Here is a 17305-nt window from a genome sequence, read left to right on the forward strand (position 1 = left end):
CTCGTAAGCCACCTCCCCAATCCTCCAAAGCACTTTAAGCAACCCAATGTATCGGTGGCTCAACTTCCCCTACTTTCCGAACCTCATAACACCCTTCATGGGTGAAACCTTCAGCAGGACCTTCTCCCCAACCATGTAAGCAACATCACGAACCTTCCTGTCGGTATAACTCTTCTGTCTAGACTACGCCGTGCGACGCCGCTCCTGAATCAGTTGAACCTTGTCCAATGCATCTTGAACTAAGTTAGTGCCCAATACCTTAGCCTCCCCCGGCTCGAACCAACCCACAGGAGATCTACACTGTCTCCCATACAAAGCCTTATACGGAGCCATCTGAATGCTCGACTGGTAGCTGTTGTTGTAGGCAAACTCCGCATGTGGCAGAAACTGATCCCAAGAACCCCTAAAATCAATGACACAAGTGCGTAGCATATCCTCCAATATCTGAATAGTGCGCTCGGACTGTCAGTCCATCTGAGGGTAAAATGATATGCTCAACTCAACCTGGGTGCCCAACTCTCGTTGTACTGCTCTCCAAAAGAGTGATGTAAACTACGTGCCTCGACCTGAAATGATGGACACTGGCACACTGTGAAGACGAAAAATCTCTCGGATGTAAATCTCAGCCAACTGCTCCGAAGAATAGGTAGTACTAATTGGAATAAAGTGCGTGAACTTGGTCAGCCGATCCACAATCACCCAAATAACATCAAACTTCCTCAAAGTCATTGGGATCCCAACTACGAAATCCATGGTGATCCGCTCCCACTTGCACTCGGGGAATCTCTAACCTCTGAAACAATCCACCCGGTCTTTGATGCTCATATTTTACCTGCTAACAGTTAAGGCATCGAGCTACAAACCCCACTATATCCTTCTTCATTCTCCTGCACTAATAGTGCTGCCTCAAGTCCTGATACATCTTCATGGTACCCAGATGAATTAAATACCGCGAATTGTGGGCCTCCTCAAGAATCAACTCACGTAGCCCATCCACATTGGGCACACAAATCCGACCCTGCATCCTCAATACCCCATCATCCCCAATAGTCATATATCTGGCCTGACCCTGCTGAACCGTGTCCGTAAGGATAAGCAAATGGGGATCATCATACTGGTTCTCTCTGATGCGATCATATAAGGATGATCGAGAAACCACTCAAGCTAGAACCTGACTGGACTCCGAAATATCCAATCTGACGAACTGGTTGGCCAAAGCCTGAACCTCAACTGAAAGAGGTCTCTCTCCTACGGGAATGAATGCAAAACCACCCATACTCACTGCCTTTCTAATCAAGGCATCGTCCACTACATTGGCCTTTCGGGATGATACAAAATGGTGATATCATAGTCCTTTAGCAGTTCTAACCATCTCCGCTGCCTCAAATTTAGATCCTTGTGTTTGAACAAGTGCGTAAGGCTCCGATGATCCGTAAACACCTCACAAGACATACCGTAGATATAGTGCCTCCAAATCTTCAATGCATGAACGATGGCAGCTAACTCCAAATCATGAACAAGGTAGTTCTTCTCATGAGGCTTCAACTAGCATAAAGCATAAGCAATCACTCTACCCTCCTGCATCAAGACATGCCCAATACCGATCCGAGAAGCATCATAATATATTATATAAGAGCCTGAAGCTGAAGGCAAAACTAGAACTGGAGATATGGTCAAGGCAGTCTTGAGCTTCTGAAAGCTCTCCTCACACTCATCCGACCACCTAAAAGGAGCACCCTTTTGGGTCAATTTGGTCAAGGGTGATGCAATAGATGAGAATCCCTCCACGAAGCGACGATAATAACCATCCAAGCCAAGAAAGCTCCTAATCTCCGTAGCTGAGGACGGTCTGGGCCAACTCTGAACCGCCTCTATCTTCTTCGGATCCACCTGAATACACTCATTGGACACCAAAACTGAGCCAAAACTCACACTTGGAGAACTTGGCATAAAGCTTCTCCTCCCTCAACCGTTGCAACACAATCCTCAAATGCTGGGCATGCTCCTCCTGGATATGAGAGTGCACCAGGATATCATCAATGAACACTATGACAAATAAGTCGAGATAAGGCTCAAATACAATATTCATCAGATGCATGCGCTGCTGGGGCATTGGTAAGCACAAAAGACATCACAAGGAACTCATAATGATCATAACGGGTCATGAATGTTGTCTTTAGAATATCCGAGTTCCGAATCTTCAACTAGTGATACCCAGACCACAAATCAATCTTGGAGAACACCCTCTCTCCCTGAAGCTGGTCAAACATATCATCAATACGCGACAAAGAATACTTGTTCTTGATTGTAACTTTGTTCAACTGCCTATAATCAATGCTCATCCTCATAGGGCCATCCTTCTTCTTCACAAACAGAACTAGTGCACCCCAAGGTGACATACTAGGCCTAATAAACCCCTTATCAATGAGTTCCTGAAGATGCTCCTTCAATTCTTTCAACTCAGCTGGTGCCATACGATACGGTGGGATAGAAATAGGCTGAGTACCCGGCACCAAGTCAATTCCGAAGTCAATATCCCTATCAGGCGGCATTCCCGGCAGATCTGCAGGAAACACATCCATAAACTCCCGTACCACCGGAACAGAATCAAAAGTGGGAGTATCAGCACTAACATCCCTCACAAAGGCCAGATAAGATAAACAATCTTTCCCAACCATCCGCTGGGCCTTCAAATATGAAATCACTCTGCTGGGAACATAGTCTATAGAACCTCTCCACTCAATCCTTGGAAATACCGGCATCGCCAACGTTACGGTCTTAGCATGACAACCAATCCATACCCAAAATCACGTCAAAGTCCACCATACTAAGCAGCAAAAGATCAACTCTGGTCTCCAATCCCCCAAGAGTCACTACACACGACCGATATACACGGTCCATAATAATAGTATCACCCACGGGCGTAGAGACATAAACAAATGAAACTAAGGACTCACGGGACATATACAAATGATGAGAAAAATATGATGATACATATGAATAAGTGGAACTAGGGTCAAATAATACAAAGGCATCCCTGTGGAAAACTAAGACAATACCTGTGATCACTGCATCTGAAGCAACAACATCTGGTCTGGTAGGAATAACATAGAATCGTGCCTGACTGCTACCTAATCGACCTAACCCTCTAGGGTGACCTCTAGCTGACTGGGCCCCACCCCGAGCTGGCTGAGCGGGTGGTGATGTAACGGTTGCTGAAGTCGTAGGCTAACTCCTCTACTGAGCTGGAACTCCTGTAAGGCGGGGACAACACCTCCTGATGTAACCAATATCTCCACACTCGAAACAACCCTCCTGATGTAACCAATATCTCCACACTCGAAACAACCCTCCCTGTGAATGGTGGTGGGGACTGAAGGGAGCCTCGAGCACCAGAATAACTGCTACAAGAACCCGGTGCCGATAAGTCCTGAACTGAAGGTGCATGGGACGAACCCTGAGCTGGAAGGGCATGGAGAGATGACTAGCTGACCCGCGAGGCCTCTTGGCCTCCCTCTCACCCCGCTCCTGACTGCGGACCATCTCTATCTGCCGAGCAATGTCGACTACCTCATCAAAAGTAGCACCAGATACCCTCTCCCTAGTCATAAGCAACCACAACTAATATGTGAGGCCATCAATGAACCTCCTGATCCTCTCCCTATTAGTGGGAACCAACCAAACTGCGTGATGAGCCAACTCAGAAAACCTCATCTCGTATTGCGTCATAGACATGCCATCCTGACAAAGCTGCTCAAACTTTCTGCGAGACTCCAGCACGAACTTTTCCAAGAAGAGAATAGGGAACTCCTGCCATGTAAGTGGTGGTGCACCAACTGGCCTGCGCCTCTCATAAGCCTCCCACCATCTGAAGGCAGCCCCTGAAAACTTAAAAGTAGTGAATGAGACCCCACTGGTCTTCAGAATAACCGCTGTCCGAAGCATCCGCTCGCACTTATCCAAAAAGCACTGAGCATCCTCTTACTCAGCACCGCCAATGATGGAGGTCGAAGTCTCCCAAATCTCTCAAGTCTCCTCTGCTCATCATTAGCCATAACAGGGACTACCGGGGCCTGAGCGGCTGCAGCCGACTGGGCTGGTAGTGCCCCCGTGGTCTGGAGTCCCTGCATCACCTGCTCGGGTGTACGAGCGGCAGGAGTCTGAGTACCTCCCCCGCCTTGAGAAGTGGCTGCTGCGGCCAGAACAAAGACCGCCTGAGCAAGACTGGTACACACGGTCAGAATCTGAGCTAAGGCCTCCTGAAGGCCTGGAATCACGATGGGCACAACTGGTGCCTGAGCTGGCCCCACTGGCTCAACTATATCTGGTACCAGCTCCTGAGTTGGAACGACTTATGGGTCTACAAATAATGCCCTAGCTGTTGTACGAGATGCACCCCTGCCCCTACCACGGCCTCTACTGCGACCTCGACCTCTCGCAGCCCTAGATGGTGGTACTGGTGGCTATCCATCCTGCCCAGTAGTATGTATCCTCACCATCTGTGAGAGAATAGAATAACAGAAATTTAGTTACCGGAATAACCAAATCCGCACGACAAGAATATAAGAATGTGAAATTTCCTAAGGGTTCGGCAGCCTCTCGAAGATAAGTACAAATGTCTCCGTACCGATCCGCCAGACTCTACTAAACCTGCTCATGACTCGTGAGACCTATGTAACCTAGGCTCTGGTACCAAATTGTCACCACCCAAAACCAATCGTCGTTATGGCACTTATCGTGGAACTAAGCAAGACAATTACTCAACTATTCTAACATAACCAAATGCTTTGAAGAAAATACGGAAGCAGTTAATATTTAAGGAAAACCTTTGAAACCAGAAATAAATACGCAACCCAATACAATCTCTCCCAAAACTGGGGTGTCAGTGAGTACATTAGCATCTACAACAGAAGATAGTCTAATACAATGTCTAAAGAGTAAAAACTGAAATACAATTAAAGATAACGAAGGAGGGTCAAGGTCTGCGAATGTCATGCAGCTGTAGCGTGAGTACAACCAACTCAATAAGTAACAAATCCAAGCTTTGTACTGAAAGTATTGACAAACTCAACCGGCACAGTTCTATATAGATGTAACAATGCAGAAATGTAGGCATGCTTTTAAGTTCAGTAGATAAACTCAAAACGGTAAAATAGATCAAATCTGAATGATAAGAAGAATATAACTTCTCTACTCCTACATGCCAATGCACATGCTGTATGTGATGCACCATGCTGTCAGCCTCATGTGCTCACACTCTCATTTGCTCAATCATTCAGTACTGTATATGGCCAACCCGGCCCAGGGAAGATCCATCGCAGAATATATACATCGACTGACCATCAATCACCCAGTACTGAGTAAGGCCAATCCAGACCGTGGGGGAATATCCATCCCCAGGTATATAATGCTTCGGACAAGATCCATGTCCAGGGAAGATCCATCCCTCAATATAATTAACCGCACTCAGTGGAGGTGTGTGCAGACTCTGGAGGGGCTCCTTCAGCCCAAGCGCTATCATAAATCAGTATAACCGCTGCGGCATGCAGCCCGATCCCATAAATGTCACTCATAGTCAGGCCCTCGGCCTCACTCAGTCATCAATCTCACCAGTGTCATCTCACGGGCTCACTATGTCAATGAAACTAGCCTGAAAACAATGATATGATGCATCAATAAATAACAACAGAGACTGAGATATGATGTGAAATGAATGAATATGACTGAGTACGAAATATAAATGAAATCAGTAAGATAACAGCAAGAAACGACCACTATGGGTCCCAATAGTACCGACATATAGCCTAGACATGATCTCTAGCATGTTTAACAACTTAATTGCTTTATCACATGATGAAAACACAGATATTAACAAGATAAGTCCACTATACAGTGCCATGGAATCAACCAGGCCACAATTCTCACGGTGCACGCCCGCATGCCCATCGCTAGGCATGTGTGTCACCTCAACACCAATCATATAACACATATTTCAGGGTCTCAAACCCTCAAAGCCAAGTTTAGAAGTGTTACTTACCTCAATCCGAGCAAATCCCTACTCCAATACGCCTTTGCCTCGTAAATCGGTCTCCAAATGACCCGAATCTCGCCACAAACAGTAACAATCAACACGGGCTAAAGGAATCAATTCCCAAAGAAATTACTAAGTTATAACTCAAAAATCTGAAATTGGTTCAAAATCGCCCTCGGGCCCACGTCTCGGAATCCAACAAAACTCACAAACTCCGAGAGCCCATTCAACCACGAGTCCAACCATACAATGTTTTATCAAAATCCAACACCCAATCGTCACCCAAATCCCCTAAATCAACTCTCCAAATCCCTAGCCTCAAACTCCCAAATTACACCTCAAAAACACCCAAACTAGGTGGAAAATAAATCGGGATACATGATTATTGATCAAAAAGAAGCACAAGGGACTTACCTCAAGACTTAGTTCTGCCCAGCAAAACCGTTTCTGCGGTTCACTTGACCGCATCTGCGTCCTTTCACACATCTATGGCGCCCAGTCCACTTCTGCGGACATGCTTCTACGACGGGCCGTCCGCTTCTACGAAGCTGCCTCACCAAGCGCCCATGCGCTTCTGCGATCCAATACTCGTATCTGCGGACACGCAGGTGCGGAAAGAACCTCGCACCTGCGACCTCTGCCAGCTTCCTTCTTGACCATTTCTGCGGTCCCTTTCTTGCTTCTGCGAGCTCGCATCTGCGGTTCCCAATCCGCAGGTGCGATTACACCAGCAGTTGCAAATCTTCAGCAACTCTTCAACTTCAACCTCGTTCCGAAAATCATCCGAAATCAACCCGAGTCCCCCGGGACCTCAACCAAATATGCCAACAAGTCTTAAAATATCATACGAACTTAGTCGAACCATCAAATCACCTCAAACAACATCAAAAACACGAATCGCACATGGATTCAAGCCTAATGAACTTTGAATTTCAAAATTTCTACAACCGGCGCCTAAACCTATCAAATCACGTCTGATTGACCCAAATATTTGCACACAAGTCACAAATGTCACCATAGACCTACTCCAATTTCCTGAATCAGAATCCGACCCCGATATCAAAAAGTCTACTCCCGGTCAAATTTCCTAAAAATTCAACTTTTGCCATTTCAAGCCTAATTCAACTATAGACTTTCAAATCACAATCCGGACACTATCCTAAGTCCAAAATCACTTAAACGAGCTAACAGAACCATCAAAATGCAAATCCGGGATTGTTTGCACATATGTGAACATCCGATAAACTTTTCCAACTTAAGCTTTCCATTATGAGACTAAGTATCTCAATTCATTTCGAAATCTCTCCGGACCCGAACCAACTACGATAAGTCATATAACAGCTATAAAGCACAAAATGAGCAGTAAATGGGGGAACATGGCTACAACTCTCGAAACGACTGGCCGAGTCGTTACAGAAACATCATATTCGAGTGGTCGTAAATGAATATAAGATATACGTTTCAAGCTGAATCAATGTCGCACGATAAGGAATGAACGAAGTGGAATTTTCTTATAGTTCCGTAGCCTCTCGAAGATAAATATTGACGTCTCCATACCGATCCGTAAGACTCTACTGAACTTGCTTATGACTCGTAGATTCTATGAACCTAGAGCTCTGATACCAACTTGTCACGACCCCAAAATCTCACCTTAGGAATCATGATGGCACCTAATTTCTACGACTAGGTAACCCTAGCACATAAAGAGATCTAACAGAAATAAACAACTTAACTATATAAAAATTAAACTGATAAATGAGTTAACGTAGCAAAAATCGAACAATAGTTATAGAATCCCAAAATCGGTAGTATAGAGTCATAATCACTACTGAAATACACTAAAATCTCTAAATATAATATTGTTTTGAAATAAATGTAAACATTAGTGACGATAATACCAGAAGGTGACTCAGAGGCCTGCGAGCATCAAGCAAGGTATACCTTGAGTCTCCACAGCAATGCCCAATCAGCTAGCTAATAATCAACAAATTCTGAGATACATGGATCGGCACAAAACAATGTGCAAAAAGCATAGCATGAGTACACCACAGCGGTACCCAGTAAGCATCAAGACTAACCTCAGTGGAGTAGTGATGAGGGACAGTCAAGACACCTACTAGACTTAACAACATGTACAAGTATGAATGTGAAACTAACAGAAAAAAGAATATCAATGTAAAACTATTATCAGAGAGAGAGAATTTATATAAGCTAACAATGGAAGGAACATTAATACGAAACCAATGATGGAAAATAGAAGTAACAGATGCAACATGAAGTAAACAGGTGATAAAGCAGCAAAAAACTAAGAACACGGTTAAGGTGCAAGTGAATTAAATTAATGAAAACAAAGGATATTCTAGATAATCAAGCCATTTCCACAAAAGGTTTCCAATAAGAATCACCACGAGGTATCACACCTCATATTGCAAATCACAAATCACAAATCTTACTCACATGGAACCTCGTGACCAAATCATCAATCACCTTCGCAAGGCTAATACTTCGTGCCATAACATAAGTCACACTCGCACGACAAGATCTCATGCCACCACATATATCGTGTTCATATCAATTACCAATAAATAGTTCAAAGAGTTTATTTAAATAATGTAAAACATGATAACAAATTGAAAGAAGTAAAGCTTCAAATGAAATAATGAGTTTATTTTGAGAATCAATTAAGGTAAAGCATTAATACAATTTAAATAGAGTAAAACATCAAATGGGATACAGAGTTTATCTAAATAGTCAATTAAAATAAAGCATGATTGCAATTTAAATAAAGTAAAGCATCCAATGTGTCAATGAGTTTATTTTAAGGAGCGGTCTAGGCAAAGCATGATAACAATCTAAACAAAGTAAAACGTCAAATGAGATAATAAGTTTGTTTTAAGAATCAATTAAAGTAAGGCATGATAACGGTCTCTATATTTAGATTTGTATGTTACCAAAATCTTGAAAGATTTTGAGACAATAACTCCATGTAAGTAAATCCATCTTGACAATCAATTCATCATGTAACAATGGAGGCACAGATTAGCATGTTAAAACAACACAACAAATTACCTAAAATTCATGGCACATGCAAGGAGTCACAAACCGTTCCAACACAAAAATAACAACCAGAGTCACTTCGATGTACCACACATCATAATCACATATCATCCTTATGTCGCCGAGTGAGCTTCGCATTTATTTAAATTTGTTTTCCCGAAATAGCTTCACGCGCTTTAGCCCCCTTATCTCGCCGCATGTGCTTCAAGTAGTAATTTCACTTACTAGCAACATGCGCATAAGTACCCCCTTATCTCGTCACATGCACATAAATATAAACACCACCCTTTTGCCGCCGCATGCGCATTACAATCACAACACAATAATCAACTCGCACACCACGTGCCCATATGCCACAACGTTTCTCAAACTATGATACAAATGCCACATCATTTCTCAAAAACAATACCAATGCCACAATGATGCATAGCAATAACTAACATCAAAACCATGAATCGTCCCTCAAATCAAACTTAATGAACTTTCAACTTCCAAAACTCGTGCCGAACCACAAGAAATCAACTCGGAATAAGCTCATATTTTGCACACAAGTTCCAAACTACATAACGAACATAGTCCAATTTCTATAATAACAATTCGAACCCGATAACATAAAAGTCAACTCCCGGTCAAACCTATGAACTTTCCAAACCTTCAAATTGCTAACTTTCGCCAAATACTGTCAAAACCTTCTAGAAATATCCTAATGCAAATCCGGGCAAAAGACCAAGTCCAAAATCACCATCCGAACCTAAAAAAACCATCTAATCTCATACCCAAGGTCAAATACATGAAAGTCAAACTTGGTCAACTCTTCCAACTTAAAACTTTCTATTCAAGAATTATTCTTCTATATCAATTTTGAATGATCCGAAGACCAGTCGGGTCATTACACGCTCTGACCCACCCTACTACCATCCGTAATATGGAGAGTTGGTGCTACCGAGATGGACAGCCTCGAGAAAGAAGGGGTGGACAATGTATTAGGTGGAAATGGTGAGGAATTGGGGTGGAAAATGGGTGGTCCGGTTTGGGTCAAATATGGACGAGTCAAAAATAAGTAATGCAAAAATAGATAAACTATCTGACCGCCTATATTTAAATATAGATAGAAAATGGGTTAACTGGTGAATAATATGAATACTCATATTATCGATGGCTACTTGAATGTGATCACTTTTGGGGGAATTTTTAGTCTCACAAATTTGAGGAACCTCCTATTTTAGTCTTTGCAAATGTAAAAGTTAAACCTATTGGTTATCCATTTTCTAAGTGAAGAATATGGATCTTATCCATATTTGATCCATTTTTAAAAAGTTCATGATTCAATTCATTTTTAGTGGATAATATGGATAGATTATTATTTTTTAATTTATTTTGCCACCACTAATGAGGAAGGACAATTTTCTCATTCTTAAAAATGCAACGCGCTTAAAATAAGTGTAACACACATGTAGTGCCATGTCATCAACTGATGTCTAATATTCATAGTTGAGCTTGGGTTCATATGTTAAATAAGTACACCTTTACTTTAAGTATTTAAGTAAAATATCTAGAAAAGTTTGAGGATTAGTAAATGTATTCCACCTTTTATATACATACATATAATCCAAGCATAAATAATAGAGGTTTCAATTGAACCCATAAAGTTCGGTCAAGATTTGCCCATGCCACAGAGATAGAACTTAATTACAAAATGGAACTCTGCCAAAATCAATGCAATTAATAGCCATTATTACCTGTTAGAAGAGCAAACCAGACCAAAGATTTTCTCTAGTCCAATGTATAATGCTGACTAATTATTAACAAAGTGATAGAGAAATTTTACAATAACAATATATTCAGTGTAATCTCACAAATGTAGTCTGAGAAGGATAGTGTATACGTAGATCTTACCTCTACCTTGTGAAGGTAGAGAGGATGTGTAATGACCCGACCAATCGTTTCGAGATCTAGCATTTTGTTCTGTGATCTAAGACTTTGAGTAGCTCCATAGGGTGTATTATGACTTGCACGTACCGTTGGTTTTGATGTTCGAGAGGTTCTAGATTGATTTGAAAGATTAATTATTACCCCCTCCGTTTCAATTTATGTGAACCTATTTCATTTTTAGTTCGTACCAAAAAGAATGACCTCTTTCCTTATTTGAAATTAATTTACCTTTATGAAATTATTTATAGACACACAAAATATATGTTCCTCATTTTACACCACAAGTTCAAAAGTCTTCTCTCTTTTCTTAAATTCCATTCCCAGTCAAATGGGTTCACATAAATTTAAACAGAAGGAGTATTATGGAAGCTTAAAATTGGAAGAGTTGACCAATATTTGAGTTTTGAGTAAACGACCTCAGAATTGGATGTTATGGTTTCAATAGGTTCGTATGGTGATTTTGGACTTGGGTGCATGTTCGGATTTGGAGGTTCCTAGAAAGTTTTTGCTTTATTTGTCGAAAGTTGGCAATTTGAAGAATTAAAGAGTTCATAGGTTTGACCAATAGTTAACTTTGGTGTTATGAGGCTCTGGTTGGTGATCCGGGACTTCAGATAGGTTCAGTTGGTTGATTAGGACTTGTGTGTAATGTTTGGTTGTGATCCGGAATGTCTAAGTGTGATTCAAACGAGTTCGACGAAATTTGAATATTTGAAAGTTAAGAGAATGATTTGATCTTTGATCTTGGTTTTAATGTGATTCGTGGTGTTTCGGCCTTGGATACGTTTGGATTAGGTATATGGACTTGTTGATATGATTGGATGGGATCCCGGGGGGCTCGGATGTGTTTCGGGGTGGTTTCCGACAACCTCTATGAGTTTGGAGCAACAAGTTTTTTGCTGGTGTCTGATGTTCATTGCATTTGTGAGGGGGTCTCGCTTTCGCGTTGGAGGCTTTTTGGACTGGGATGATTTGTTCTTCACATTCATATCAGGGCTTCACGTTTACGAAGGGTATGGGCAGGTTGGTCATCACATTCATGCTTGGTTTCGTGTTCGCAATGTGTGAGAGGCAGTGGGGGAGTTTTGCTTTCACGTTCTCGTAGCTGGTCTCATGTTCGCGGAGGCTTGATATACTGTTGCTTCGTGTTCGCAAGAGGGACTTCATGTTAATGAAGGGTTATTTTGGGCTGAGGCTGGATTGTGCTTCGCGAACAAGAGGCCTGAGCCGCGTTTGTGAAAAGTAGTTCTAGGCAGACTTATAAGTTGCGTAATTCGGGATTTTTACTCATTCTCTTATGTTTTGATCCCTAAACTTGGAGAGGGCGATTTTGCTGGGAGATTTTCATATAAGACTAAGGCTAAGTGATTTCTACTCATTTTTGGTATTATTTCAAGAATCTACATGAATTATTAACACCCAAAATATAGAATTTTGAGATGTAATTCGGGATTCTTACCTGTACTTTAAGAGAGTATTTTGAGGATTTAAGTATCGATTTGGACTCGATTTTGGAATCTAATCAAATAATTGGACTCGGCAGATTATGTGTCATCGAGATTTGATATTGCTTTCAAATTTTGGGCATGCAGACCCGAGTTGACTTTTGTTGACCTTTTTGAGAATTTTTCAAAGATGGAAGATTTATGGATTGGGATCACTTCCTATAGCATTGTTTGACTTTCTTGATTGATGATTGGATTTGATTTGCATGATGAGAGGGCTATAGTGAGGTTTTGATGCAATTTGAGGTTGAAGGCTAGCCTGGATGAGGTAAGTATCTTGCCTATTCTTATTATGGGAATAACCCTTAGGATATGACCTTATTTCTATAATTGGAATGTGTGAGAAGCGATGTATATGCAAGGTGAGAAACGTATATGCTAGTGCTATGTATGATTCACGACCGGAATAGTCTTTAGGTTGTATCATGCCTTGTTTTGAATATTGTACTTCCTACTATCATGTTGTGGATGTTTCTATGACTACATGAACTTCTTGAATCATGCTAGAGACCATGTGTTGACCTAGATTCCTATTTGAGCACGAGTCTTGTTATTATTTGGCGTACGCGCCTAATTTTAGCTGTAGTTGTACACTTCGTACATTCATACCCTTTGACATGCTATTTTCCTCAGTCCATAATTAGGTGATTTGATATTTGTTGATTGTATACATGTATTCTTCTATATGCTTTCTATGTGATGGACTAGATTGACAACACATGGATTGTCAGTGTGGTGTTATTATTATGGAACGTGAGTGTCCATGCGGTGTTATGATTATAGAATGTGAGTTGTCAGCGTGGTGTTATGATTATGGCACGTGAGTAATCCTTGCAGCACATGAGTTGTCAGTGTAGTTGTTATTGTTGGCACGTGAATTATCCATGCAACACATGAGTTTTCCGTGCAACATGTGGATACGGATCTATCCCCAAGGTATCCCTCTTATGTTTCTCTCTTGATGGGGTACATAGAGGTTGTGAGAATATGACTGGCTTCTGGTTGACGCGGACTATGGAAAACTGATCAGTTGTTGGAATTTGCACCTCTTCTCTATTTGCAAATTCCTTGGATGTATACATGCTTTTTTACTGCACATCTTCTCCATATGCTAGCTACAGAATGTATACATGCCTTTCATGCATATCTTCTCTATATGTTGTCTTACTTGATAAAATCATTCACGATATATATCCTCTCTATATGTTAGTTCGTGTAACCCGAATTATTTATTCATGCATATCTTCTCTATATGAAATTGATGATGGTTACTTGATATCAATGTGCACCGATGGTCTTATCTGCACCGATGGTCTTATCTGGACTTCAGGCTTAGATTTTGATATTGTTACTGGGCATATATATATGTTATTGAGTTGTACAGGTTACGTAAAGTGAGTATTCCTGACCTAAAACCTCGTCACTACTTCACCGAGGTTAGACAGGATACTTACTGAGTACATGGGTCGGTTGTACTCATTCTATACTTCTGCACCTTGCGTGCAGATCTTGTAGCTGAGTTGTTATGGATGACGAAGGCTAGCATTGAATTGTATCTGTGATCCAGATTCAAGCTACAATTGGTTCATGGTATTTTAGGACTTATAATTCTTTTTATGTAAACTTCTAACAGATGTTGTATTATTTCTATGTACCGGAGTTATTTTGTTAATCATAGTAGCTCATGACTTGTACTACCACTCCTTGGAATATTTTATGGAGTTCAACCATTTTATTTATTGATTATTGATTATCTTTCATTGATTTGTGTCATTTATTATTTTGCTTGACTAGAGGGTTGAGTTAGGTGCCATTAGAAAATGGAGGAATTTAGGGTCGTAACAAGTTGGTATTAGAACCCCAGGTTCATAGGTTTTACAAGTCATAAGCAAATGTCTAGTAGAGTCTTGCGGATCGGTATGATGATGTCCATACTTATCTTCGAGAGGCTACAGGGCATCTAGGAAACTTCACTTCTTTCTTTCCTTATTGTGCGACCTTGATTCAGCTTAAAGCTTATATCTTTGATTTCTTTTCATTCACTCGTATATGATGTTGAGCACTCGGTATCAGTTGTGCACCGATTACTTGCGATGTCGTGGATGAGGTGGGAGATGTGATTCTGTATTGTGAAGGTAGGCCAACCTTGAGGACTTGAGAACAGGTTTAGACCGAAGCATGGGCTCGGCAGACTTAGTTGTGTGAGTATGTGCCTTTGGACTTTTATGTCATGTAGTATCCCTATGAGTGGATTGGTGGCTCAATGAATTGCAAGATAGCTATGTGGTGGGTATTATGTGATTGAGGATTACACTTAGGTAGTGTGGATGTGTTGAGAAGGATTTGTTTGGGATGCGAAGGCTCTGGATATTTGATTATCATCGGGATGTGCAACCTAGTCTTGAGTTGTGAGTGTGTTGATGGATCTTTCAGTTTCTCATTTGTGGAATGAAGTAGATTCTTGTATCTTGTTGACGAGTGTAAACTCGGAAGTAATTTATTGCACAAGTGGTTTTGACCATGGTAGGGTCACAAAGATATGTTAGTTTCAAGCTAGGCAGGTGGGTTATCACTTGCGAGAGGGTTTGAGGTTGTGTGATTCTTATGAGGTTTCTATGAAGAGTTTTCCTTCTATCCAGTGAAATGTATATACTACGATTAGAGTTTGGATCGCTCGAAGAAGTTGACATAGCCTCCATGAGGATGAGTATGCACTCAGCGGATGATTTGGAAGGTGTTATGACTAGGGTTGCATGAGCTTATGAGGAGATTCAGCTGGATGACAGTGCGAGATCATGGCAGTTATAAAGGAAAAGTACTATGGATTATCGGATAATGTGTTATGTGGCTTCAAGCTAAGTGGAGGAGACTACTATTAATGATCGGATCACATGTCCATATGTTATATTAGTTTCTGGACTAAATTACACTTGTGGATTAATTATGACTTGAAGAGGATGACTCGAGCAAAGAATTTGTTGAATGCATGATGTACTATACTTTATGGGTATATGGTGATCTTGGAATGATTCAAGTTTGATATTCATTCTGGATGTGGTATTCAAGGAGGAAGGCTTATCTCAGTTGTTTCTTTTTGGAGTATTCATGTGCTAACAGAGCTCTATTCGTTCGTGTGATAGGCTACGTATTCAGGATTAGTGGGTAACTCTCGAAAAGATTCTAATGGGTTCAAGATTCATATGTGGTATTTAAGGATTCCAATATTTGTGTATGGCTAAGACTTGAGATTTTCATTGGAAGGTGTTGAAGCCTGGGGAATTTCTTCATTATTATTGATTTACATTACATTATTAGAGAGATGAAAGAAATAACTCCGGGTTAGCATCAACTTGGTGGACACCAGTTGATCTTCTTCTTTCAACACTCTCAGAGGCCATTAATTAGCATCTTCAGATAACTCATCAAGAATTGTAACTATCTCCTCTAGAGTCTTCTTCATCAACGGGCCTCCAGCTGCATTGCTCAATGTTCTACGCGAGGTCGGTGTCAATCCATCCCAAAAGTCCTGGAGTTGCATCTAGAGTTCAATTCCACTATGTTGACACTTTCTAACAATCTTCTTAAACCTCTCACATGCTTCAAAAATAGTTTCATTCTCTTTCTGGCAGAAGTTAGGGATTTCTCTTCTAAACTTGCCCGTCTTAGCTGAGGAGAAATATTTATCAAGGAATTTTCTGGTCATCTCCTCCCATGTTCTAATTGATCCCGTGGGTAATCTTCGAAGCCACTGCTTTGCATCATCTTTGAGTGTGAAGGGGAATTCCCTTAAGTACACTGCATCTTGTGACACGCCATTATATTGAAAGGTGTTCATAAACTCCTCGAAGTCCATTAGATGTGTATTTGGATATTCGTTCATCTTCCCTCCGAAGACACAACAATCCTGAAGGGTTTGAAGCGGCCCTTGTTTCAATTCGAAATTGTTAGCTGCAATTGGAGGTTGTCTAACACTTGATAAGACTTGATTATAGACTGGTCTAGCATAATCGCCCAGTGATCTCCAAGGCATGGGAGCTATATTTCCAAACTGGTCTATAGCTAAGGGTTTATTTTTAGCAATTCTCCGACCCCTCTCTTCTTCATAGATAATCCGTGCATCTTTAATAGCTGCTTCCTCAGCATCCTGTGCAGCTTATTCCCGTTGTTGGGTTGCCTCTCTTGCAGCCAAATCCACATTATCATCACCGTTTCCAGCCATAGTTTCTTTGGTTGAAGATTGCCCAACCTTTCCTAACATCTTGGTGAGATTTCTTTCCTTCCTCAACTGTCGCTGTTATATTTCTATCTCTGGCTTGTATGGTAGCACTTCTTTCGCAGAAGCTCGAGTCATGCACCAATCTTAACCTGTAACATGCACACAATCAAATATTACCAAGCGTAAATAGGGAAAATTAAAATAATATAAAACAAAATATTCCTAATTTAGCGCTACAAACTATATCAAACACTATTGATTGCCAATCCCCAGCAACGATGGGAAAATTTGACGAGCGCAAAACACACACTTAAACTCTGCTTGCTAATCAAATATAGTATAGTATAATATCATATCCACATGGATTGTATTTAAACAATATTCCCATTTTTTCTAGCTTGATAGATATCCAAGATGATTAACAATTGAGATTTATAAGATATTTAACTAAAATTAACTAAGAATCTAAAGCTATTGACTAATGAAAATCGAAACAAGGAATAAGCAAAGAAGGTTATCAATGGGAGAATATAGGGTTTTGATAGGATAGGTGCAAGATAATTG

The 17305-nt window shown here is 41.0% G+C and overlaps 1 non-coding gene across 1 annotated transcript; it reads left to right on the top strand.

Moving 5' to 3' along the window:
* Positions 1-16073: 16073 nt before the first annotated feature.
* On the top strand, positions 16074-16180 carry LOC142167636 (small nucleolar RNA R71). Its single transcript, XR_012697726.1, has one exon. It is a non-coding gene; the product is annotated as a small nucleolar RNA R71 (small nucleolar RNA).
* Positions 16181-17305: the final 1125 nt, after the last annotated feature.

The sequence above is a fragment of the Nicotiana tabacum genome, chromosome 12, assembly GCF_000715075.1.
Source record: "Nicotiana tabacum cultivar K326 chromosome 12, ASM71507v2, whole genome shotgun sequence".
Taxonomy (NCBI): domain Eukaryota; kingdom Viridiplantae; phylum Streptophyta; class Magnoliopsida; order Solanales; family Solanaceae; genus Nicotiana; species Nicotiana tabacum.